Raw genomic sequence first — 25,480 nt, forward strand, 5'->3', positions numbered from 1 at the left:
TATTCTGCATCACGTTTTCAGCATCCATAATGAAAATGTCATTCTAAGAGTGATCTCTGAAAATGCAGTCAGTGCTTACAGGATGTAATGAATACCTTCTGTGTTTTCTACAATTAAGTTTCTCATACCAAAGTAAGTGAGAATATTACCATGTATCTCTAAAATAGAAATGCCTGTTATTTCTATGGTTAAAGGAAATAAGTTAGTATTTGTCTGTCTTAATTTTTATTATGTGAATAAGTGTAAATTCAATAATAAATAATATATCCTGATTTTTGTTGTTGTTGTTTTGTTTGGTGCTGCTGTTTAACAGTGGTTACAAAGAAACACAAGAGAAGAGAACTTCCTCATAATGACTAATAGTAATTATCTACAGTTTACCTGTAACCTCATATAGAATGTCTGTTTGGAGATTACTTATGCTAATCTGCAGTCTGAAAACTCTAAAGGAAAGGGAATCCCACCACTTCCCTACTACTGATTCTTATCATAATAATTAGGAAGTTGTTACAACAGCTAGTTTAAAATTATTTTTTGATAAATTCTTTTTGTCTTCCTGGACACATTCATGGAGGTATATAACAAGTTTAAGAGCTTTTTCTCTCAGCTTTTTTTAAAAATTAATTTTATCTAATGGAATCTTATGCACATCTTTTCTTGACTAAACATTTAAGAAATCAAATAATTGCCTTGTACTTTGCTCCCTTGTAATGGAAATGCTGAGTCATGGCTTGAACCACTGATTGAACACCTGGTGGGAAGGCAGGGCCAACCTAGGGGAGCTCAGGTGTATGCAATGCACCTGAGAGACTGGAATGGGTGGAGCCAGGATCCATCCCTTCCCAGACCTCATTTAAGGGTTGGCAGTGGAGGTGAGAGTTTTCTGCTGGAGATCCCTGCCTACCTTAGGCCTTCTAAGGGTAAGTAGTTTCCGTCCTTTGTTTTTGTGTCTAGGGCAGCTGTATTTAAGCACTTGCTGTAGCTGTTAGCCTTGCTGTTCTGCTGATATTGCTGCACTGTCCCTCATGTGGCATCAGAACATATTTGATTTGGTGTTGTTTATCACGAAGAACAAAAGAGTTATATTGAAGCCATTTTCTGGATTCTGTGATTTATTTTTATGATGAAATTAAAAATAAGATGGGAAATTTTAATCTCAAGTGGACTAAGATCATTAATGTAACTGTGAAGACTGTGAAGACTGAATTCAAAGGCATGATGGTGATTTTTTCAAAACACTTTCAATGGGCATTGTATTTACCTGTGAAAAGTATTGAAAGAAATATGAAAACATCAGTTCATTTATGCTCAATATGTGCAGAAGTCAGTGAGTCAGGGACTGAATACATATGTACAATCTGTTTCTTCCTTTGAAATGACAGAGTAAGATGTATACTTCTCTCTCACCAGACACAGTAACATAATTTTTCAGTTGAAAAGCTTGGGAAATGCGTTGTTTACATTAAGTTTATAGTAAATTGCTGGGTGCAAGAGTTGTTTCTAACACTGTGGACCTCTAGTTCTTACTTTTTTTCTCCATGTTGGTCTTAGTGAACCACATTTTAAATAGGTAACGCTTTATTTTGCCTTTAGTGAGAGAGATTTAATGTCCTCCTCTAAACATGAGGAGTGCTAATGAAACAACAAATCAATTTATTGGCTTCCTTAGGTGTTTGGAGCATAAAATGCCAAAGGTGATAATGTCCTTGCAAAATGTCTATGAACTTAATGGCTGACAAAGTGCAAGAATTCCTCTTTCAGTTCCTTGCCACAAATAAATTACTCAGTTTCTCTTACTAATGTTGTCTTTGTCAGTGTTAGATCTTTTGTAGTAAACTAAGCTTTTAGCACTCTGAAGATTTTCCAGATATGTTGGAATAGATATTTGTCCATTCATAGGGCAATATCTTTTTTTGTCACTTTAGCATTTGTACAAAAAGTTTTAGTAATAATAGAGTAAGGAATAAAAGCAATCAACTTGCACAAAACCAATTTATAAACTTGCATAGAGTAATGCTGACAGTAAAATCTGCCCATGAAAGAGAGTAGGAAGCTGCCTCTTACGAAAAGAGTCTGTGCTTTTCTACGCAGTGTTTTTCTACTCAGTTTTTTATTATGGAGTATTCTGTAAAATTTAGACACGTGCTTCTATTTTTCTTTGTTGAGTTTTCTTTCCATTCATGTCTTCAATTACTAAAGAATTTCAAGTGTCTAAATGAATGACAGACAAGCATCAGGCTGTTTTAAATACCTGCTTCTAAACCCTCTGCAGCAGTGAACCTCTATTTTACAACACTTAAAAATCTTAGCCACTTAATATCTGTTGCAGTATTAATATTATGAAGTGATTGATCAGAATTCTTAGGTAAGAGTGATATAGTTCTTTTCTACCATTAACCAAAGGTTGAATATCAGTCTTATCACTAGAGTGAAATCATAGCCTTCCTGGCAAAATAATATAATTTTATCAATGACAAAAATGGGTACTGAAGGAAAAATGAGGATAAAATGTCCTTGCAAAATTTTGGAAGAACAAAGGAAGGATGGGGGGGGGGGGGGGGGGGTGTCTATGCAAAACAAGATGAATAAAGAGCTGAGAAGAGTTTCTGTCGCAAGGATCTGGTTATACAAATTTACATATCAGGAGATGCTAGCTTAGCATCTATGTGTAGGTCCTGTTTGTTGGGCAGAATAGAGTGATAGACTTTACAGGATACAAAAATAGTTCTAGTTGGGCAAAATAAACTATGAACCCAGATTACAAAATACGTATACAAGTGGAAATGAAGGGAGAGTAGCTACTGGGGGGATGGCTGATAGGTGAACCTAGGAGAATGTGAACCCTGAGTACCTCAGCCAATGGGGAAAGGGCAAAGGGCTCGCTAGCATCAGGGTACAGGGATAAAAGAGGGTCTTTGTGTCCCCCTGGTTATGCCCCGTGGACTCTCCCTTTATTCAAATAAAGAAAGTTGAGGACTCCTCTGTCTGTCTCTTTTTGGGATAAAGATAACTGAGCAAGCTTTTTGGAAATTAGTAAACGTGCATGTATTTCTCAATTTGATTAAGTAGATGCTTTTTAAAAAATTCCTCAAACTCTGTGGCTTAAATGAAGGACTATGCTTAGCTCTTGTCTTGTGATTATTTTCAGAAGCTCTCAAATTTCATGGTTACATCATTTCACATTTTCACTGGTATACATACAGCATGAAAGTGTTTAAAAAGAAAAGGTAGTTGCCATTATCTTGTATTTTTTTCAATTTTCTTCTAATTCTGCTGCTAGGCAATACTTTATATCAGTTAGATTCCTAAAGGAATAGATTATCATCCACTATTCAAATCTAATTATTTAGTCACAATATGATGAGTCATAGCAAAGAGTCTAAGTAGGTTGCTTCTACCTGGCCAAAGCTTTGCTCAAGGTAGCAGAACAGTGCAGATAACAATCATGGTATTGCTAATGTAAGCGATGATCAAAATACTGTCTCAAATTGTTTGCTAAAAGAACTGATGGCAGACACGAAACCTGGTCTGGTATTGGAAGTCCATTTGAGCATTCAACAAAACCGTGACTGTGAGTCAGTCATTTTACTCCATAAATAGACAGAATTCTGAAAGCCCCTTAAGCACTCTTGCTTGGCAAGTAGCTGAGTGGCAGGATGTCCTTTGAGTAGGGATGCCTCTTGACTTTGTGCCTGCTGCGGAGTTTCCTTAGAATTTGATGTCAATAGGCTCCTTACTGATAGAGATCCTTTGTAATTGACGAATAGCTTTAAGCTTTGCTATCTTAGCAAAGATTAGAGTTTAGATTGGTTATGCACGTGTAATCCTTCAGACATAAACCACTGACCAACTCTGAGATTAGGAGTGGGTTCAGTTGCACCTGGGCTCCTTATCTCTGTGGTTCAGGAAGTTTAGAAAGCAGTGGGCTTCACTCCAAACTTTATGAATACTTTATGAATCAATGGGAGAGCCTCTTGTGTGTGTTTGACTCTACTCTCAATGATGTAAGTAATCAAGAGTGACATGCTACCTCTAATCCTGTCAAACTGCTGACATAAACAATTAAACTTTGTTGCATCACTATTTCCCATCAATAAGTATATTCCCTCTTCTTTCTTAGGAGTGTGGTTTCCATCTGTGATGCTGATACAGTTTTTCTTTTTTTCCTCCCTTTCATTCTTAGTTGAAGAAAATGTTATTTTCTGTTTTAGAAATCAGAAATTCAAAGGTTTGAGAAAAATGTATTTAAATTTGTAGTGTATTTACACATGTACTGGAAGTCACTCCAAATTTTTTCTTTTATAGTTTGTCTGAATATTTTTATCACAAAACTTTCTCTGTAGATGATGATTGCAGCATGAATTTAATAATTTTTTTACTAGAGTTACTTTAATGTCTGTGATGTAAACAGGGAGAAGAAATGGGGAGGTATGACCTAAAATACAGAAGATAAAATTTCTGCTGGTGGAATCTACTTAATGCCTTAATTTTATTTTTTTCTTCTGCTCCTCCTCCTTTTTTCCATTTACTAAATACTTTTTTTTCTTCAAAATTATTGCCATGAGGAAGCAACTTCTTTTTGGCAGACAATTTGCTGAGTTATAGAGAGTCGCTAACAGCATGTTGATGTGAGGGAAGAGATGTTTTTGCATAACAACAAAATATTGTGAAACCAGGGTTTGTGATACAATGTAAGTTTCAGCTTTCAGTTAGACCCCAAGAATAGAATATGTGTCCTTGAGTGATGACAGGAAGAATATAATAAGGGCAGTAAGATATAATAAGGGCTTTGTTGGAGAAGGTTTGCAAGGACAACTCAATGGTAAAAAGGAAAAAGGGGGAACTGAGTTGAAAGAAGAAAGGGTAAGGTGTCCTCCAAAGTAAATCTGAGAATTGGTTAAACAAACTTATCTTACAGATATATAGCAGGGGATGCTAGTTTGACAATTCTTGTAAATCTGCTTGACAAGACAAAGGGAAATTGAGTTTGTCAAACAAGATACAGAGATAACTCCAGTTGGTCAAAGTAACGAACTCTGAATCCAAATTACAAAGTATGCATGATCAAAGGGATACCTACAGTGGATGATGAGTGCATGATAGGTGAGTCAAGAAAAATATGAACCACAAGTACCAATGGGAAAAGGGGGAAGGGTTCACTTGCAGTTGGGCAATAGGGGTCATAAATGGCTGTATCTTTCCAGTGTGGTATGCTTACACTGGGTAGGTTATCTGCTCTTACAAGAACATTAAATAAATTGTGATTCATAGCAAATTCTGCATGAGCATGGATTATTGGACTCAGATATTTCTCACATTGAAACTAACAGAACCAATTCCTCTAGAATTTATGTTAGGATGAGATAGTCACATTTGTTTCCATTTGTCTTCATATTAGCTTGTGAACTGGAGCATAACAAGCAACTTCTGCAGTACATATCCTAGAATATCTACTGAAATTTTCAGTATTATTCACAAGGCAATTTCCAACAATTACACTGTTATCCAGTGTATTCAGGACAAATTTTTCCACTTTATCATCATTCGGATTTAATAGTCCTAGAGAGAATTTTTTGGTTTCAGCAAATGGTGCTTGCCCACCAAGGTGACAGGAGAAATTAGCATACCCAGCACATAAAATGACAATGGCTAGCAGTTATTTTCAGACTCAAGTCAAGAGCAAGCTTAAGAATCTTTTCTTTTCTTTTTTTTTCTTTTTTTTTTTTTTTTTTCCTATCAATTAAAATAAAGACTCAGCCTGAGACTGGACTAGAATGAATTCTGATGGAACCATAACTAGCATCAGCATGCAACAGTCCAGCAACACTACTTATCATACCTTCTGCCCTGAAGGACTGTTGTGACAGATGTGCTGTCTGTATGGCTATTTGACTTTTAGGAGCATCTTGAAAATTAACATATCTATCTGGTCTGCTGGAACTAACAAAATGTGTGTAAATGGAAGAGGTGGGGTCGAGATCAAAACTACTGCAGATTTTTTTCTAAACAAGTAGTCATAATTTACTGAAATGCATATGAAGAATGTACCTTTGTTCTGTTGAGGTATGCGTTAGGTGAAAATACCCCCTACATATTGAACACTGTAGTAGAATGTAATGCATTCTAAACACTTCATTGGTATTTAGGAGTTTTACTTGGGCTGAGGTTTGTCCAGCAACAGATGAAGCACAAATCATGGACTGACTGAAGGCCAAAGACAATTTAGAAGGACAGCCTGTGAAACACTGGAATGATATACATAGTGTGTATCAAATGACAGGAAAGGTTATGGTAATTAATGGATATGAATGAGTGGTGAGCAATATTTTGTATCCCTTGTTTTGTAAATATATATGTATGTATGTATTCTCATTACTATTATTTTTCTTTTTTTTGTCTTAAGAAATAAATTTTTATCCCAAGACGTATATATATATTTTTCTTCCCCATCCTACTGGGAGAGGGGAGGAAGTGAAGCGCTGTATGGTGCTTTGCTGAAGGCCGTGTTAAGCCACAAATGTTCTCTGTGCTGACACTGGATGCTGACAGTGAGAAGCTCTGGAAAATGACTGCTCCCAAACCATTTTGTTTCTTTTAATTGCCCAATTTTTGTTTCTTTTTTTTTTTTTTTAATGAAATGCCTTGTTTGCTTGCTTTGTGATCTGCGGAACAGAATAAGAACTGGAAAGTTCAGAGAGCACTTTAGTTTTCCATTTTCTTCTGTTTAGAACTTTTTTTTTTTGAATATACATTTGATATCTTAAGAAAAAAACTGGAGTTGAAACTCTCATTAAGTATGAAAGACAGAAATGGAAACTGCCTGCTAACTCCTAAATCATTGTCTAGAATTTTATCCTGCAAACCGATATGGATTTTTTTAATGGGTTTGGGTGAACTCTTTCTGGTTAACAGCTTTTTGAATAGAAAGGTAAGATAAAGCATCTAAAAAGGGCTTAGAGGTTGTTCTCAACTTTCTCAGGAATCTGCAAATGAATAACTCATTAGGATCTCTTTAAACAGCCAGTTGAATGAGAGAAAGATAAGTTTCACAGACTTGGTACTCTTGAAATACTTTCTAAAACAAAGTTAAACTTCAGAAAATGGCTTTATATTTGTATTTCATATTCACATTGATCTCAGTAAGAGGTTTTGAATGCTCAGCAGTCACATAACTCTGAATTCAGTGGTCTGATTTTGAGTGGAAATGTGACATTATTGTCCTTTATTTTTTATCTCAGACTTTTTTCCACTTGACTCAAATTCTAACACCTCTGTAGTCGTCTTTCATCTATTTATTGTCAGAGCACAAGCAGCTAGCTTTAATGAAGTACTTTTAAGACTCTGTATATGATATTCATAAGCATTTCTTCATCTTCCATTTTTTTCACTCACAGTACACAGCACGAGAATACAAAAGTCTACAAGGCAGAAAGAGTCAATAATATCTAGCTGCAAAAGTGACTTTTGTTTGACAATTTTTCTGAAGACTGGCAGGATATATAAATATACAGCAGACAATTTGGATCCACAGGGACCCCTTTAAGATTATTATGAATATTTGAAAGGGTAACTAGAGCCATGGCTGCACAGGGCAATCAATTGCTATGAATTTTCATTTCCCTAAACACTCAAAGGGAATGTCAGGACAGGTTTGTTTTATCAATAAGTTTCATTTAAGGAAACATGGGCATTATTTTAACAGGACCAGGGCAGGGCAAGACAAAAAAGTCACACATAAGTAAACGCGTTTAAACAAAGGCTTTCAAAGCTATTATTTAATTTGTGCAATTATTTTAAAACTGAATGCTTCTTACTATTTATACATGTTGGATAGTCTTTTTTATATATATATATATACAATTCCAGCACCACTCTTTTGAAAACTGGAAAATCAGTCTCAGGAGTCTGCAAAAATGATGAATGAAAACTTTTTTTTTATAAAACTTGAACATCAAATTAGGAATTGCAGTTTTGAAGGCGTCCTTTCTTACTTTTTTAGAGACTTTTAAAGAAACAATGAGAGAAGAGTTCAGATCTTTAAGCTTATCATGATATTTCACCAAATATTTTTGAATTATAGATTTTTGTCAGAGACAATTTAAAATCTTATTGTGCCTCTGGAAATCTGATTGTTACTGTATTGGCATTAATCACATGCTCTTATTGGAAGTCTGGTCAGACCCAAAATGTTGCTCCTCGCTAAGATTATGTTGAGATCATAGAATGATAGAATCACTGAGGTTGGGAAGAAAACACTGATATCTTCTAGTCCAACTGTCAGCCCATCCCCACCATGCCCACTAACCATGTCCCTCAGCACCACACCCACATGTTTCTTGAACACCTCCAGGTATGGTCACTCAACCACTGCTCTGGGAACCTGTTCCAGTACCTCATTGCTCTTGGGGAGAATAAATTTTTTTCCAAATATCCAACCTGAGTATGTAGAAGTAGCTCAGAAGATCAAAATGGAAGTACCTATGCTATAAAAATATAATACAGTATATATACCAATATAGTATGTCTGCTACTACAATGTTTCTACTATAAAAATGAAGTCTGTAATTTACTGGAGTGGGTACTTAATCATGTGGATCACCGTTAAGGCTTGCTTTTTTCAGATCTTAAATACGCTCTCACAAATCCATCTATTTTGTCAGCTGTGACATTAATGACTAGAAATATTCTGTGGGAGACACAGATGATGGACTTGATACAGAACATGTTACAGTTACTCCAAGTTAACCAGATAAATATATATACTCTGTGGTTTTTGTCATTGTCTTCATTCCAGCCCAGACAGTGCCAGAGAAATCCACTGCCACAATGGGGTGGCATGGAACCAGCGAAGGTGCCTACCCTACCAGGTGACATAGGCAGAAAGCTGTGAGCAGTTACCTGGGAGTTATTTGCTGATTGAGGATTGTAGAGTGTTGGTCAGTGAGAGTGAGTCCTTGGGTTGCTAGTAGTGCATTGTATTGGTGCTGTATGTTCATTAGTGGGTGATTGCATTAGGAATATAATATATTAGGAATATATTTAATATATGTTATAATTATTTCCATTTCCATCTTCTGCCTTAGTAAATGGTTTTTGTATCAGCCCATGAGTTCTGTTTTATTTCTAGCTCTTCCACTTGTCCTGCTTGGGGAGGAGTAAGCAAACAGTTGCTGCCAGAGTAAAACGCTACAGTTTTACAGTACACAATTTATATGTAACTTGCTAATAGTGTAGAATAGTTGCTAATAGTCAAGGATTAAAATATGGGATGTTTGTGTGGTGATTACTCGGAGACTTTAAGGTGAAATGTTAAGTATCTGAAATCTATTTCTTTGGACTGTAGTCATAGAGAAAACAGCTTTTTTTACAGTATTTATTATACAGAGTCCAGTGGTTATCAAAGGTGCTGAATACATTACAAGCTTACAGAATTTCTCAAAGCTGAGGTCACAAGAGAATTCCTTTCTATTTCCCAAGATCTGTTCCAGAAGCATTATTTATATATAAATAATACCTTTTAAAAAAAACTCCTAACATGTAAATATGGAACATAGAGCTCAGTGGTTTCAATTTAAATAGAGGTTTTACCTTTGCAGTTCTCTTTTCTGTATGCTGTATCCTGAAGTTTCTTTTCAAGCTGTTTTTTGATCTACAGAAAGCCATTAAGAGACTGTCAACTTAGGTATACTTGAAAATCTAGCTCAGCACTGAGGCCTTCTGGTTAGGTAACTAATGGACTAAAAACAAAACCACCAAGCTCCCTTTCATTTATTTAATACCAGCATTGTTCAATTGTGTGCTAGGAGGCTGGATTTTCGTTGTTCCTGAAGTTAGAATTTCAACTTTAATATTGGCAAATATGTGTGCAGTATAACCTGTTGCTGTTCGTCTTTTCACTGATAGACTGGATGCTTCGCCTCTGCTTGTTAATAGTGACACACTCAGTTTAATGTTTCTTGTACATGACTATAAAAATGGCTTAGAAACTTAGATACTCTTGTATATAAGGGACATGGTTCAGTGAGGAAATACTGGGCTGTAGGTGGACAGTTGGACTATATGGTATTAGAGATATTTTTCAATCTTGGTGATTCTATGATCATTCTCAAACCTCAGTTGAACTATTAAATTTTCTTTAGAAGAAATGGCATGAATAAAATGTGTCATATTAATAGGATCAAGAATTAAGTCAATCTACGGAATCACTGGGATTCTAGAATGAGGAAGGCATAAACAACATCTTATAGTCCCACAAATTCTTCCACAAAAATAACAACTTGTTGCATTAATTTTAGAAATTACTTTTAATTCTTAAAATACCAAGTGAATTCATGTGAGGGTTTATTTTCTGAATTGTTGAAATATAATCCCGTTTGAATGGTCCTAATCATGAACAACAGTTTTTAGTCAAACTTTGCTTCACTGCCTCTGGGTATAATTTAAATTATCTCCCTCAGGACAGAAGAAACAAAATAATCATCATGTTTTTTCCTAAATTAAGACAAATCTCTGCAAGTAAATGCAAAAACAAAACAAAACAAAAACCACAAGAACAAAACAAACAAACAAAAAACCCCACCACCACCAACAAAAAAAAAAAAAACTCAGCAAGGTACCTGCAAAATTTGAGAGTGGGATAAAAATATCTTCTTGCTAGTACCATGTCTAAGTTGCTGATAAATTACACTTCATTGCTACAGACAAGCTCCTCATACAGAAATCTTCCAGCAGAGCAAAGAAAGTAGCCAGAAATTTCTTAAGTCTGGACTAAGATTCAGTCTGTAATGCACTTCTAGTTTCTGTCTGGATTCAGGTAAACATTATGGTCTCTAAATACATATTTTCCTTTTGCTTGCAGTTGTTGAAAGTCAAAAGAGATATAAAAGCGTGGAAGTATTTCCACTTCTTACTTTCTCTGTCTTCATTTGGTTCATTAAATACTGGTTCAGTTGATATCACTGCAGTGATTTTTTTTTTTTTTGTTATCTATAAACACATTTTGTTACCTGTCATAGAGTGCAAGGAAACTACACTGGATTTTTTTTTTCTTTTTTTTTCATTAGTACGTTAATTCTGATAAATGGTTTTGCACATGACTAACCATTTTCACTACCTTAAAGCAATTGAAGAGGTCTATGGAAGCTTTGATCTAAATCCTTAAGGGAGTGTGACACTTTAAATCAGGGCTGCAAATGCCTGAATCGCTTTTATTTTCATTGTAAGCCAACTAACTATAATTTAAACAGGAACCCAGTTACTAATCTTGTTATTTGAATTCTTCTATACACTTTGCTGTAGTTATCAACTCTGGCTCTCACACTGATTTTTCAGCTCCTTGTATTCTCTGCATTTCATATATTACTAGAAATCAGTTAAATATCATCCCCCAGCAACCTTTAATTTTTAATGATACTGAAAATCCTTGCCAATGATTTAAATTCCCATCTTGCAATCACTTTGCATGGACAGAATTTGCTGTTGGGGATTCAGTGAAATCTTATGTTTTGTTGCAGTCATTTCAGTGTATTTAGGAGTATATGGGAACTGAAACATGGCCTGAACCTCTGATTGATCACCTGAGGTGAGCAATGAGTCAGCCCTGGGAGCACAGGTGAAGGCAATTCACCTGTGCTGCCAGAAGGGTTAGAGCCTGGCTCCACCTCTCCTAGACCCATTTAAGAGCTGACTACCAGTGGGCAAGGATCTTTTTCTGGAGATCCTTCCTTTGGAGTTTTACAGCAAGCCTAGGATGAGGGTAAACACTCTATCTATTCTCTTTTTGGTATAATAACCTGCTTAGCCAAAACTTTCTTGTTTATTTCATAATTGTAACATCTGTATATTCATTGATTATACAAGGAGAAAACTACGATACAATGATCTGTGCATATTTCATGCTGGAGATTTCCCAGAATCACACAGAATGGCCTGGGTTGGAAGGGACTTCAAAGATCATGAATCTCCAACCGCCTTGCCACAGGTAGGGCCACCAACCTCCCATTTAATACTAGACCAGGCTGCCCATGGCCCAATCCAATCTGGCCTTGAACACCTTCAGGTAGGGACCATATATCTAAAATTCACGCCTTAGGACAGTGCTTATAGATAAGGCTCCCCAAAGAGCTTTAAGATAATTCAGATGAATTAAGCTATTAAAAACAGTGCTAAAATTGTCAAACATTGAAGAAAAAGACAATGGTCATACCAATTCAAGTGTTCAGTCAGAACAGTGTTGTAGAAATACAGACCAAACACAGACATAAGAACAGTTTTCTCACCCTCAGGCCTATAGTAAGATTGTAACTACTTTCCAGACTATTTCTCACTCACTGCTGTAGCTTCTCTGCTTACCTGGCCTTCAAGTATCAAATTTGATCCTCTTTCAGCGTTCTTAACTGTTGCTCCCTGTATTGATCTCTTCATTGTTCAGTTGTTAGAAACTTCCTCAGTGCTTTCTTCCACATGACAACAGTTGCAGTGTAATACTGTGCTGTGCAGCAGGATTTAGCACGAAGTCACTCTGTGATAAAATATGCTTGAATATAAGAGGCTTTTAAAACATAAAATACTGATATAATTGAAAACAGTAAAAGCATTATGTATAGTGACTTACTAGAAAAAGTTAAATGTATTACTCTAGAGATAAGCAAGGACTAAACAAAGAATATCTGAAGTTTTTCTGGCTGATGCTAACAACTGCAATCTACAGTTTTTCTATACAAAGCTGTAGCAGATTGAGAACTCACACAGAAAAAAATGTACTCATAAGTATAATTTTTGGCTACAGGCAAACACGGGGGAAAAAAAGTTGAGTTGCATTCACATACCTGAGTGAAGGTATATCAATGGAAAATACGTGGTCTTGTTCTTTAAATATCTTTTTATTGAGATAGATGATGTAGCTCTATTTTTTCTAAGATCCATTGATTTGGTAAAACAGTTAACAAAGACTTTTCATGGCTGTCGGTATGAGACTGTCCTCGCTTCAGCTAGTTTACTTTCTTGCTAGTAACTGGTATAATGTTAAGTTTCTGGTTTAGAAGAAGAGCAGTGTTGATAACATATCTATGTTTAAGTTGTTGCTGAGCAGTCATTACACTAACTCACAAACATTTCAGCTCCTTGTCCTGCTCCCCCATCAAGGGTCTGGGAGTACAAAAGGAACTGGAAGGGTACATAGTCAGGATGGCTGACTGAGACTGACCAAAGGGATGTTCAACACCATGTAACGTTGTGCTGAATGATAAAAGTAGTGGGAGGTGATCGGTGGGGCCGCCACTGCTAGGAGACAGGACATTGGTTGGCGGATGGTGAGATATTTTGTTGTGAATCACTTTCTTTTTAAATTAATTTGTCCTTATCTCAACATATGAGTTCTCACATTTACTTTGTGATTCTCCATTCCGCTGTGCATGTGGAGGGAGAGAGGAACAAGCAAATGCCTGTGTGGTGCTTAGCTGCATGGTGGATTAAACTACAGCAGGCACTATGGTCTAACTGCTTATTTATATAAAACAAAAGATCTCTGTTATTCCCTTGTGTAATTAAGTACATCAGTAAATAGTACCTGCCTGTCTTAATAACTGGCATTCCAGAAGAAGCTAGTATAGATGCTACAAATCAACCCGGGGGTTCACAGCCAAACTGATGCATTTAAATGCATTGTAATGCTGAAAAGGGAGAGAAGAATAAATTCAGTCTTAGTTTCAGGAAGACGTTCCTTAAGGTAGGAATACATTGTATTTTGTAGGTATGTAGGTGAGTTATTTCTTGAACTTACAGGTGAATAATATTGTGTGTTTTGCTGAGGTACAGAGATAGGTTAGGTGCAGAGAAATGTTGTACTGATGTGACTGCAGGTACTGGCTGGTAGGAAGATAAACAGGCTGATTTTTAGGGTTCGTTTTCAGTCTGGATTTCTTCACCAAATTTGAATGCTCCTAAGAATTAGATCAGTCTTCCAAGATCTTGAAAATCTCCCTCTGGAAATGACCTTTTCTCCCACACCATGAAGTTTCATCTTCAGGCGACAAGAGGATTTTTGTTGTTCCCTTTCTCTGAAATAGTTAGTGAGGGTTCATGCTGTAGGTGATATGACTGTGTTGCTTTTTTTTTTTTTTTTGTCTTTAAAAGGGAAGGAAGGTACAGCAGAGAGAGATGTGCAAAATAGTGTTCTTCCTGCCTGACTCAAATAGGCAGGAAGGATCCAAGTGTCAAACTCTGTACATTCTGTGCATTCTTTGTATAAGAGGTGTGTGGGTATGTGTTTATATATACATAAATATATTTATATACTTCATTATGTATCTGTCCAAGGAGATGACTGTGGAAGTGAAGACTGAGATAGGAATTCCATAGGATCTATAAAAATAATATGTAATTAATGACTTCATGTAATCCAGTAAGAAATTCACTGCAATGATATTTTGATGCTACTCCAATTGGTCAAGTTCAGGATAAGCCTTTCACAGTAAATTATTTTTGTTGTTTTGTTATCTACAAAAGAATATTATGTCTTGGTATAATTATTACACTCATAATTGCATCAGAATTATTGTTTGTTCATAGTTGATCTGTAATAAATGATGTATTCTAAGAGGAAATAACTAGCTCTTATAAATCGTTGATTTTTATGGACAAAAGTCTACAGTTCAATTTTGCAATTTATAAGATAATAGAAGCATTTCTTCCCATTCCCTCCATACCCTTGCCCTGGTTCTGCCTTATTTACAAGCATCTTGGTTGGTTTAATAGATAATGGCTGAAATATTTCATTTTAATTAGTATAAAATGGCATTTGTTTTTCTGTATTTAGAGGAGGAATTTGGAGGTGCTGCCAAATGAAGAATTAACACTGAAACAGAGATCTGAATAAATACATAGTATTTCAAACAGAATTCACAAAACACACATTGGATCGCATTTTTAGATAAAGCTCTTGCATTTAATATGATAGTACAACCCTGCTGCTTGGACTGTGACGAATTGCTCAGTGTGTGTCTGCTGAGACATAAGAGGACAAGATATTATGCTTAACCCCAGAACTGTCAAGTCTGATTATTTTTTTAAGAAGCTTAATAGCTCTGGGAGCCATGAGAAAAAGTGTGCATAGGGAAGAAGGGAGAAGGGGAAGAGGAAGGAGAGCAGGGGAATGTGTTGCTGGTGTTTTTCATGTTACTTCTGGAAATAATTCAGTCTGGGAATTCATGGTGGTTTTTTTTCTCCCTGTATGGATAATAAATCTAAGAAAATGGCATTGGACGTAGAAAGGCATGGCTATTGCTGTTAACATATCTGCAGAATAAGTCATCAAGAAAGGAGTAGTTAGTTCATAACAGAACAAATGCGAGTGTGTATATATATATATATATATATATACCGCCTATGATCTCAGTGGATTTGTCACTGCAAGGCTTCTGAGAGCATGGAGGAGCTGGGGGGAAGAGGCTGTCCAGGCTCAGAATCAGTGGCTACTACAAGGTTAGACCTTGCTGGATTTCAACACTTTTGCTGTGTCACATTTGACAAGAGCATGTTAAAATATTATGGGAACAGAGAGTGTACATAGTCAACAGCAAAGACATGGCTTGTCTCAGCATGTTACCACAGAAGACTGGAAAGTGTATGATTGAAAGCCCTGATTTTTCTTCCAATACAAAATTGAAATTGCTGGTTCTTCAAATGTGCAATCTCCATAAAAAGTGAAGGCCAACTTTTCTGCTGTTTGCCTTGGTCCACTTTCTAGTGCTTACACTAAGGAACCTAGTTTCTTGAGTGTTCTTTGCACATTGTAGATTCCTATTGGTGTTCAAGGTTGCCAGGAAAATGAATGCTCACTAAGATGTTTCATACTGTGTGCCAGTGTATACCAGATGTTTAGGTGCAATATCAACTGAGTCTAAATACAGAGTAAGGGTTTTATGAAGAAGGAAAGAGATTAGATTAAAGTATGGATATTGGGAATACTGTTTGAACCGAACTGCAGATGAGCAAAAGGGAGGTGAGACAAATGCACGATGCCTATCCCAGGGCTGCTGTTTTGGTAAGAGATGAGAAGTATCAAAGTCTGCATTTATATCTGAGAAACATTAAACTGAGTGAAAAACTTGGTCAGATTTCTTTAATTGTCAAGAACAACTCACCTTTAGCAATTCCTTGATTTATTGTTTAGTTGCAGTTTTTTGTCATAGCATAGAAACTTTCCAGTAAAAAATGCTTTTAATCAAGGAATTTAATTGTGACTAATCCAGCTTTTTCAAAATATTTCATTTGATAATAGTCATTATCCATTGGAGAGAAGAATTTGCTGAAGTAGATAAGCAATCATTTCCTCCTTTCAGCTGTTCAGGTCAGCTGACATATAATTTGAAACAATATATACGTATTACCAGTACTGAGACAGCATGCTTAGTCTAAAATTCAGTCAATGGCTCTCTTATTTTTAAGAATCAGAATTTTATCTCAACAAAACTGTCCTTAAAAAAAAAAAAAAAAAAAAAAAACCAATTACTGTTGTGTATTTTTTTTTGCTTTTTTTTGTTTTTACTTATTTTTTTAAGCTCTGTTGTGCCTTTTCTATATTGAACTGGAATTAAATCTCACTCTTATGGTGGATTGTGTATAAAGATATTCAGAACGAATGCACTTTTTGTTAAGGGAAAAATAAAAATATCAAAATAATGGTTTTTTTTTTTTTCCAAAGACAATTTCAAACCCGTTTCAGTTAATGAATAAAACTGAAAAAGGAAAAGTGAGATTTTTTCAATTTTGCTAAAAATAAGTTATTTAAAGTTCTTTGGCATCCAACTACAAATAAAATTGAGACAGAAAGATGTTGTTTTCTACTTGTGTGGTGTAATAAATCTGTGGCTGGTATGAGTGGTGACAAACATTTACTTAGTCTAGATTATAAGGAATGATAAGAAGATGCATCCATTTAATGTAATGGGCAGTTAAGTAATAAACAAGATAACATACCTAGCTGCAATTACAAGAAACTAGATATGCTCATATGAAATGCATATTAAAAAGAAGGGTTAGTAATGCACTTGGACATTATATGCAAAAGGTTTAGGAGGAGTCCTAAACCAGTGAAGTTGTGTGCAGTGAAGTTGTGTGTTTCAGAGTGCAAAATACATTTTATGGAAAGTGATACTTGTCTCGCTCCAATTTATAGGAGGGAGAAGAGGTTCTTTTAATATATGTATACATGATGGCGAGATTAAGATGCAATGGGTCAAATGTTAGCACAACCAGTTTATTACAAATCCTAGTTGCCTAGGGATATAGGGAAAATGAGATGGGTGATTAAAAAAAAAAAAAAAAAAAAAAAGAGATAGGAAATAAAAAGCAAGGAGTCTTTATGAAAGCAAGAGACAGTCACCACCGTGGGTCCAGCAAGGTCTCAGGAACTCATCTGGTCACCGCGGGGGATGGGAGGAAGCCAGGAAGCTTTGCAGCAAGCAGGCCCCAGGGATGGGAGGGGTAGGGGGGTGGTCCTTCCAAAGAGGTTTTCCTCTCAGGGAATTCTCCGTCAAAGGCTTTGGGAGCTCTTCTCCAAAATCCTTAGTTTAGTGAGTGCCTCCTTATCCCCCATTTCTCTGGGTTTTTTCTTTTCTCTCTGTTAGTGTGACATATCTGGCCCAGCAGATAAGCCAGCAGGGAGTGGTGCCTTCATTGCCGTGCACAAGCATTATCACCTTTTGCTGTGGTCAGCTCCTTCAAGCTACACCCCTGGAAAGACAAGCAGACTTGTATTGCTTCTGCTTATATTTACAATCGTGAGCAGATGTACTGTGACACAGTGACACCCACCACTTGCCCCCCTAGATAAGTTGCAGTTGTCGCTTAGAGTCTTATCACCAGAAAGGCCTCACAAAGCAAGTTTTGAGACAAAAAGAAAAACAGTTTTGTCTTTCACAGTACTCTGGTTGATATATGTGCTGTAGTCCTGTGGTCTATTTTGTGTTATGATAATCAAAAGTGAGAAGGGTGATACCTCTTGGCTGTGTAATTTATTAACTTTATAAGATGCTACAGTCCTTCACATTACTTAAATTTTAGGGTTCAGGGATTTTCAGAGGGCCAAGGGAAGCTAAATTAGCCATGTAGCTTGGTCTACTAATTACTAGTACTCCTTCTTCATATTTTGCAAATATAATAATAATTAGGGTTTAGCATTAACATAAAATGAGAAAATTACTTGAAATAAAATGCTAAAAGTATTGTAAATAATAGCACATATTCAAGTATGCACAACTCTGAATTACAATTTTATAATTGTTTAGGAAGAGAGCGTTTTAAACTGAATATTTTCATTTTTGTAGTAGCTGTTACAATGCAGAAGTTTGCATTTTAATTATCTTCTTTTGACAAATGTTTGAGAATTTTACTGTAGAACAGCATTTTGATATGCATGATCTATCTTACTAAACAAATGGAGCATTTGCTTGATTTTTATGGAATTGGAGAAATCTGTAGGTCGCTCTTAAGTAATGCCTACTACTTATTTCCACAGAAGCTACAAGAACTACAGTGAGCACGATGACATTGTTAGATAGAGCAAATTGTCAGCTACAATACACCATTTTTCAGCATAGTTATCACTGTTAGCTATGTGCTTTTGCCATCCGTGAACAAGAGCCTGCCTGCTATGTTCATAAAAATCTGTGTCAGCGAAGATGACCCACAGTTTTCCTGCTAAAAAGGACCACCCGTCATCTCACTGTACTCACATGCACTGGTTGGTCTCCATCAACACCCAGTGTCAGTGAATGTCAATGTGTTCAATTTTTTCCTTACTGAGGAATTCAGTGACACAATTCTGCTTCATACACACTTCTGTCAGATGCCTTTTTGTTAGACTGTACCTCTGCTGCCGTATGTCGCACAGCAACAAATTGTAATGGAATACTGGTGGAAAGGTTCAGCATCTACTGCCATTCCACCAACATCCATCTCTGCTGTCATGAGCCAACATCATAAAACAAGAGGCATTACTTTTGGAGCAGCCCTTAGAAGTTCTACGGAAAGTATCAGTGACAGCATTTTTAATGATTTTGCTTCTGTTTTCATTGTAAATTTCCAAAGTGGGCTGCCTTCTTTTTCTGTACAAGTTTGAAAATTTTGAAGGAAAAGGTAATTCTAAGGCTGACTTAATAAAAAGTATGAAAGCAGCTGCCAAAGTGTTCAAGATCAAGGAGACAGCTGCAGTTTCAAACGAAAAGCTTTAAAGCTTTAATGTGTGCCATGATGAAAAAGCTTTCCTTTTATCTATCGTAAAAGATTTTTTTGTGGTAGCAAATAACAAGAACAAAACTAAGAACTAAAAATGACTACAGAATGTACTTCTGCTTTGAATCATTGAAAATTAGCTGCAATTCAACTGGAAAATGCATATGTGCATGGCCATGCTGTCCAGTAGAGAGGAGAGGAATGCATAACCAACAAATGAACAACAAAAAAAAGCCCCTTGTATTTACAAACAAGAAAATAACATATTTTGGGCCAGGTTTAACATTCTTACACAAGAAAAGTTAATGGTGACACTTGTGACTGTTGAGGTAATTGTATTTCAATAGCAATAAAGGCAGTGAGATGTTAAAAAATAAAAATGTTTTTTTTTTTTTTGTCTGAACACCTGAGTATTCAGTATACTGGGTGATAAAATAGACTTGACCTAATGTTAAAATTAGATAGCAAATATTTGGGAAGAAGAGGGAGAAAGAGGATTTCAAAGGCTAGAACAAAATTGGAGTAGCTGGAATTAGTCTGAAGAAAGCTATCAAGTTTAAAGTTTCTTCTGAAAACTATGAATAGTCATGCTTGATAGCCTGACTATTAACCTTCAGATCTGATATCAAGTAACTTCTGTTTCATGGGTAATTCCCCTAATAATTCAAGTACATTAGTTTTTTAAGCAAAGCCTGGACTGTTTATGTATAACACTGTCTTGCACTGTCTTTCCCTTGCTATGGGGAAAGAACATTCTCAATGAACACACCTCAATCTACAAAGCATATTATGCCACACATTATTGACCTACTGGTGTTATTGGAATGGCATTACTGTTTTTTGTTTTTTTTTTTTCTGCCAAGAATTTATAGCACTCTTGCATTCTGTTGTGTTAGAAGAAGTGTTTTAACTGCAGTTTCCATTTGTGCTGGAATTTTTCTATTAAACTCATTCTCCGCTAGTACTTTTTTCTGCCACCTTCTGGCAATGTTGATTTGACATGTTGGTGTAGCTCTTCACACGCATCCTGAGATTTAGTGTATTAATAATTCATGTCATGAAGCTATGATCTAATTTAAAGATTTGAAGCCAAAGGCTAAATTGAGTTCTATGTACTTGGCTAAAAAAAGGTGTATGTATGCTTTATTCTTTAATCTAGCTATAAGTTCTTGCTTTGCAGAGCTACTTGTGGACATTTAAGGCAAACTTTTTCTAATACTGGCAAGAGTACAGATAGCCACAAAACCAACAAAAAATTGTCCAGGCAGGATCTTGGTGATTTCTTTTTTTTAAAAAAAAAAATTGGTTTTGTAGGGAACCATATGTTTGAAGCTCCCAAGGCAGAATCTGAAGTGACTGATGCTGAAATCCAAGTTTAATAGTTGATTGTGGGATAGGAAATAGCTTCATAAAATTAGCTGATCATCCTCTTATGGGATGGGTTGCACTTGCTTGAAAGATGTTGTCAAAGCATAGTGGAATGAAGTGAGTTTCTCAGTTATGTACTGTTCCATACAAGTATTCTACTCTAGACTGCTTCTTGCTCTTGTATGATAGAAATTCCTGGGATTTCTTTTATTTATGTGATGATAAAGGAAAGTAAATTATTCTCCATCTCTCAAGCCTGCATAAATATTTGTAATATAGCATACTTCAACTAAGGGATGAGTAAGCATGTAAAAATGTACTTTTCTAAAAAAAAATTATGTAAGTTTTATGAATTATCATTTTGGTAACATATTTAGATTTCTTCTATTTAGTTAACAATGAATGTTTTATGTACATGAATTTAGTAAATCTCTAACTGCTGACTTCTTTCTTACCAGTCTTTTTGGCTTTGTTACCGTAATGTGTTCTCTTCATTTTTTTATTGTAGATGTGACTATAGTAAGGCAAATGCTACATTATATTCACAACTTCAGCAGAAATGTCTCTTAAAAATTAATGGGAGACAGTATCTATGACTAGGGAACATAATCTGATACTTTAGGAAACCTTTTAGTATAAATCATTTGAATGTATATTCATGACATCGTTGTGGCAAACTGAAGAAAGAGTATAGTTGGAAATCATTTTCAAGCATCTGTAAATGTTAATAATGCTGAAACTCAGTGCTGTAGAGAAGATAGAGGTCCTTGGCAAAAAGTAAAAAAAAAAAAAAAAAAAAAAAAAAAAGTCAAGATGTACATATCACGGTGACAAAAATAAATGAGTGGAAATTGATCATACAGAGTTATTATCCACATAAAAAGTGACTGGAATGCTCTGCTACATTTATCACATTCTTTACCCACAGACAGTGTTTTGCAGAAAATCTTGTGCTGCTTCTTTGAGAAGGTTTAAATTTAAATTCTCAAGTCAATAATTTTCTAGTATTAAATTTACCTTCAGCTAAATTAAACAGGTTATATTTTAAATTTTATTTAGGTGTTAAGGATGGAAAGTCTGTAGATACAAATGTCAGGAATATATCTAGAGGCTCTGAGGGCCAATTTGAATAGGTTAGCCAAAAAGTGGTCTTTCTATTACATTACTCCCGGAGGATGGTGCAGTAAAAGCCACTTCTCTATTATATGTCAGGAAAGTGAATAGCACTTCATTTCACTTTTTGCCTGCAAATAATATTGATGCATAATACCATCAGTCTGTGAAGAAAGGTATCTGAAAGAGAAAAGGGCCAACAAAAGATGTTTTGGATCTCCTTGCAAGAGTCTTCATGTTATTAATGTACTTTCTAAGAACAGCTGAATGATCTAGTGAAGCACAGAGAGAAATGGACTCTAGATATAGAGTACTGAAGAAGAAAGCTGGTGAATCTGGAGAGCAATCTGTCATAACAGCCTCTCCCTTTTACACAGGGATATTCAGACAGCAATACAGATAAAAGAATATTCTCTAACTGGGATTTACAGTCAGTGTTGCGTCTTCACTTCTTCCAGAGCCTTAAATCTGTCTGTGAACTGTCTGTGGATGAGCTAGGACACTGTCTCAAATGTCTGCTAGCATTTCTTTTATGGATAGTGATGTTAGAAATTTGCCATATGAAATTCATGATCTTCAGAGAAAGCCATAATCCCAAGCATCTTGTACACCTGATTTCTGTCTATTATCTGACTTCTCGTTTAGATGAGAATCATCCATTCAAACCCCTTCAAACATTTTTCTGTTTTTGTCAGCTACCAAGCTAGATTTTTACACTCTGTCCTTGCAAGAAGTCTGAGTACTTTTTAATCTGATGCTTTAAATCCTTATCTTACTCTGATAGCAGAATGAGATGGTCTTCAGGATAGTGTGACCAATAATGAAAAGGCATCTGGATGCTGTTTTTTTTTATCCTGCTGTACTCAAAATACAAATGTTAATTACATAGTAACTTAAGAATGCATAGAAGTATATGTGTACAGCAAGGATAGAGACAATGGCAGGCTGAATTAACTAATGCAATTGTGAATAAACTATTGATCTGAAATTATTTTTCTTTACAATGTTAAGAATTTTTTATTTCACCCTCCAAAAGCCATTTTCAGGCCTAACTGCCTTTTCTAAATCCAGAGCAGAGAATAGTACTAGGCAATACTAGAGGAGTGCTGTAAAGAGCTTTTTAGAAGAAACAAAACAAAAAACAAACAAAAGCTGTTGGCCTGGGGTTAGTGCAGTAAATACTGCTTTTGACTATTAGTGCACAAAAGAAGTCTAGATGGTTGTTAAGATCAAAGACAGATTAATGTCTAAGTTACTGTTGTTGGCCCTCCAGGCTCTTAAATAGGCACATAGCATTTCAGTTTTTTTTTTGTCTGAGCACAGTGGCTTCTGGTAGACTGGCAAAATGGATAGGTGGTGCAACTTCTTAAACCTGATGCTGTTTCAAATAAGATACTCTTCTAGGGTTCTTCCATTGTCTTTGAGTTTAGGAGGAGAATGACAATAATCATAAGTAAGTGCATTTGTCACTGAGTGCTTCATAACAATGATTTCTGTGAAACAGACTTAACGTTACTCCCTGATGAGTTACGAAGCTTAATAGTTGCACTAAATTATCTGCAGGCATGTGAATAATGAAGTTGCTACGTTTTTGATCTGAAAAAGGAAGTTTCTTGGGAGCTGCTTAGTTTTTTTTCTTAATATGATATATCAGGTTTTGTTCTCGTTCTAGGAGTGGGGACATGCTTGCATACCTTTTCTCATAAAATCAAATTTATTTTCTTGTCAATAGGTATACCTTACACAATGGATTCAGAAATGCTATCAGATTAACAGAATCACAGAATTGCCAGGGTTGGAAGGGACCTCAAGGATCATGAATCTCCAACCCCCCTGCCTCATGCAGGGCCACCAATCATCCCACCTAATGCTAGACCAGGCTGCCCAGGGCCCCATCCAATCTGGCCTTGAACACCTCCAGGGACGGGGCATCCACAACCTCTCTGGGCAGCCTGTTCCAGCACCTCACCACTCTCATAGTAAAAAACTTCCCCCTGACACCCAACCTAAATCTCCCCTCCCTCCACCTAAAACCATTTCCCCTTGTCCTGCTGTCACTCACCCTTTCAAAGAGTTGATTCTGCTTCTGTTTGTAGGCTCCCTTTAGGTACTGAAAGGCTGCAATGAGGTCACCCTGCAGCCTTCTTTTCTCCAGGCTGAACAAGCCCAGCTCCTTCAGCCTGCCCTCAAAGGGGAGGTGATCCAGTCCCCTGATCATCTTTGTGGCCCTCCTCTGGACCCTCTTTTCTCTCTTATTTCAAAAGATAAGTATGAACTTTCTAAATAATAAAGAAATCTTGCCATCTTTGTGCATTTCAGTATTTCTGAAATGACTTCCTCTCTGGATTTTTGAGTAAACAAGACAAAGATGCTAATGACTTAAAGAGTCTGAACAGACCATGTGGGAAATGTGAATAGTGGAGCAAAAATATTTATTTATATTAGAGGTTACACATACATGCTCTGATTGCTATGATTTGTTTGATGGTGGCCACTGAATCCTGCTGCGTATAGAGAGCAAAGAAAGTTTTAACAGATCACTGAAGGACAATTCTAAGAATACAAGGCTTTCTTAGTGCTGCATTGCAGCAACTAATGTACATTTGAGCAGCAGCTACATACATTTCAGCATGGCTGTCTAAGTTCCAGGGACTACATCAGGCACAGAAAGTATCCTATTGCCTGGACAACAACTTGCTCCTCAGAAGTCAATAATTTGCTGACATTTCCTTTAATTGAAATTGGTGGTGGAAAAGTTAACATAAAAAAAAATATATTGTGGCCATATGTTGTCGATTTAGAGGCAGCTACGTGAGATACATGCTACTTTCTAGATAGCCGTGCAGATTTTTAGGAGTATAGCATGCAGGCTCTTGTTCATTACTGGTGAAAATGCATAGCTAAGGATAGTGACTGTGTTGAAAAAATATCATTTTGTAGCTGAGAATTTTCTCCATCAAATGTTACTGTGCTCTTTCTATCTATTATGATGGAAATAAATAGGAGGTGGTACTTAGGAGCAACCTACGTACATCTGTAAACAGAAATAAAGGCATAGGGAACATTAAGAATATCAACTTAATTTTCTGAGTACTTGTGACTAAGACTTTTTTTTTTCAGGGACTCATGATGATTCTGAAGATGGTTAAGACCAAACTACATACACACATGTATCACTTTTTCTGTAAGTGAAATGTATGCAATGTGCCACGTGAATAACGTGAGTGTATATATGTAAATGTGAGACTAAGTGTGAGATTAAGTCCTGCTTTTTAAAAATTATGACAGATTCAATTGTCACTGGAATAAAACAGATATTAATTTGAGCAAGAAAATTGATAGAGCTGTTAAGTTACAATAATATTGTGAAGAAATAACTACAAGGCATGGAGCATGCTTATGATTAAATTAATTAAAATGGAAAGGTCTCAGCTGAGGAAGTACTTGCCATCATTGTTTTGCAGAATAATATGTAGCCCTGTTCAGGAATTCTGTTATTTTTAAATAGCCTAACATTAATTCTATTTTGCAATTTCTATGGATATTTAAAGCTCTTTATCTCCTAATTGCAAGCATTTCCAGAGGTAATGGAACATATCAGGAAAAACATATGAGGGACACACTCATCAGTAAATCTCTTGAAAATACTTGTGTAATATTAGGTTTTGGAAGGGTGAAAAAGATGATGCAGAGGGAGCACATTGAATCATTGGACAGAAAGCTGAAGTACATCAACATATTATATTACAGAAAATAAAGCACAGAG

General features: G+C 36.0%; 1 long non-coding RNA gene across 2 annotated transcripts in view; it reads left to right on the top strand.

Moving 5' to 3' along the window:
- The first annotated feature begins 889 nt into the window (after nt 1–889).
- LOC149918531 (uncharacterized) overlaps nt 890–25,480 on the top strand; it is a 32,584-nt gene continuing 7,993 nt past the window's right edge. The window contains exon 1 of one of the 2 annotated variants that reach the window (XR_016465547.1): nt 890–920. This is a non-coding gene — a long non-coding RNA (uncharacterized LOC149918531). Of the gene's footprint in view, nt 921–24,833; nt 24,899–25,480 lie in introns of those variants that run through there. The other variant, XR_016465548.1, reaches the window with a different exon arrangement.

This window comes from Phasianus colchicus, chromosome 3, assembly GCF_987193195.1.
Source record: "Phasianus colchicus chromosome 3, bPhaCol1.hap1.1, whole genome shotgun sequence".
Classification (NCBI taxonomy): Eukaryota; Metazoa; Chordata; class Aves; order Galliformes; family Phasianidae; genus Phasianus; species Phasianus colchicus.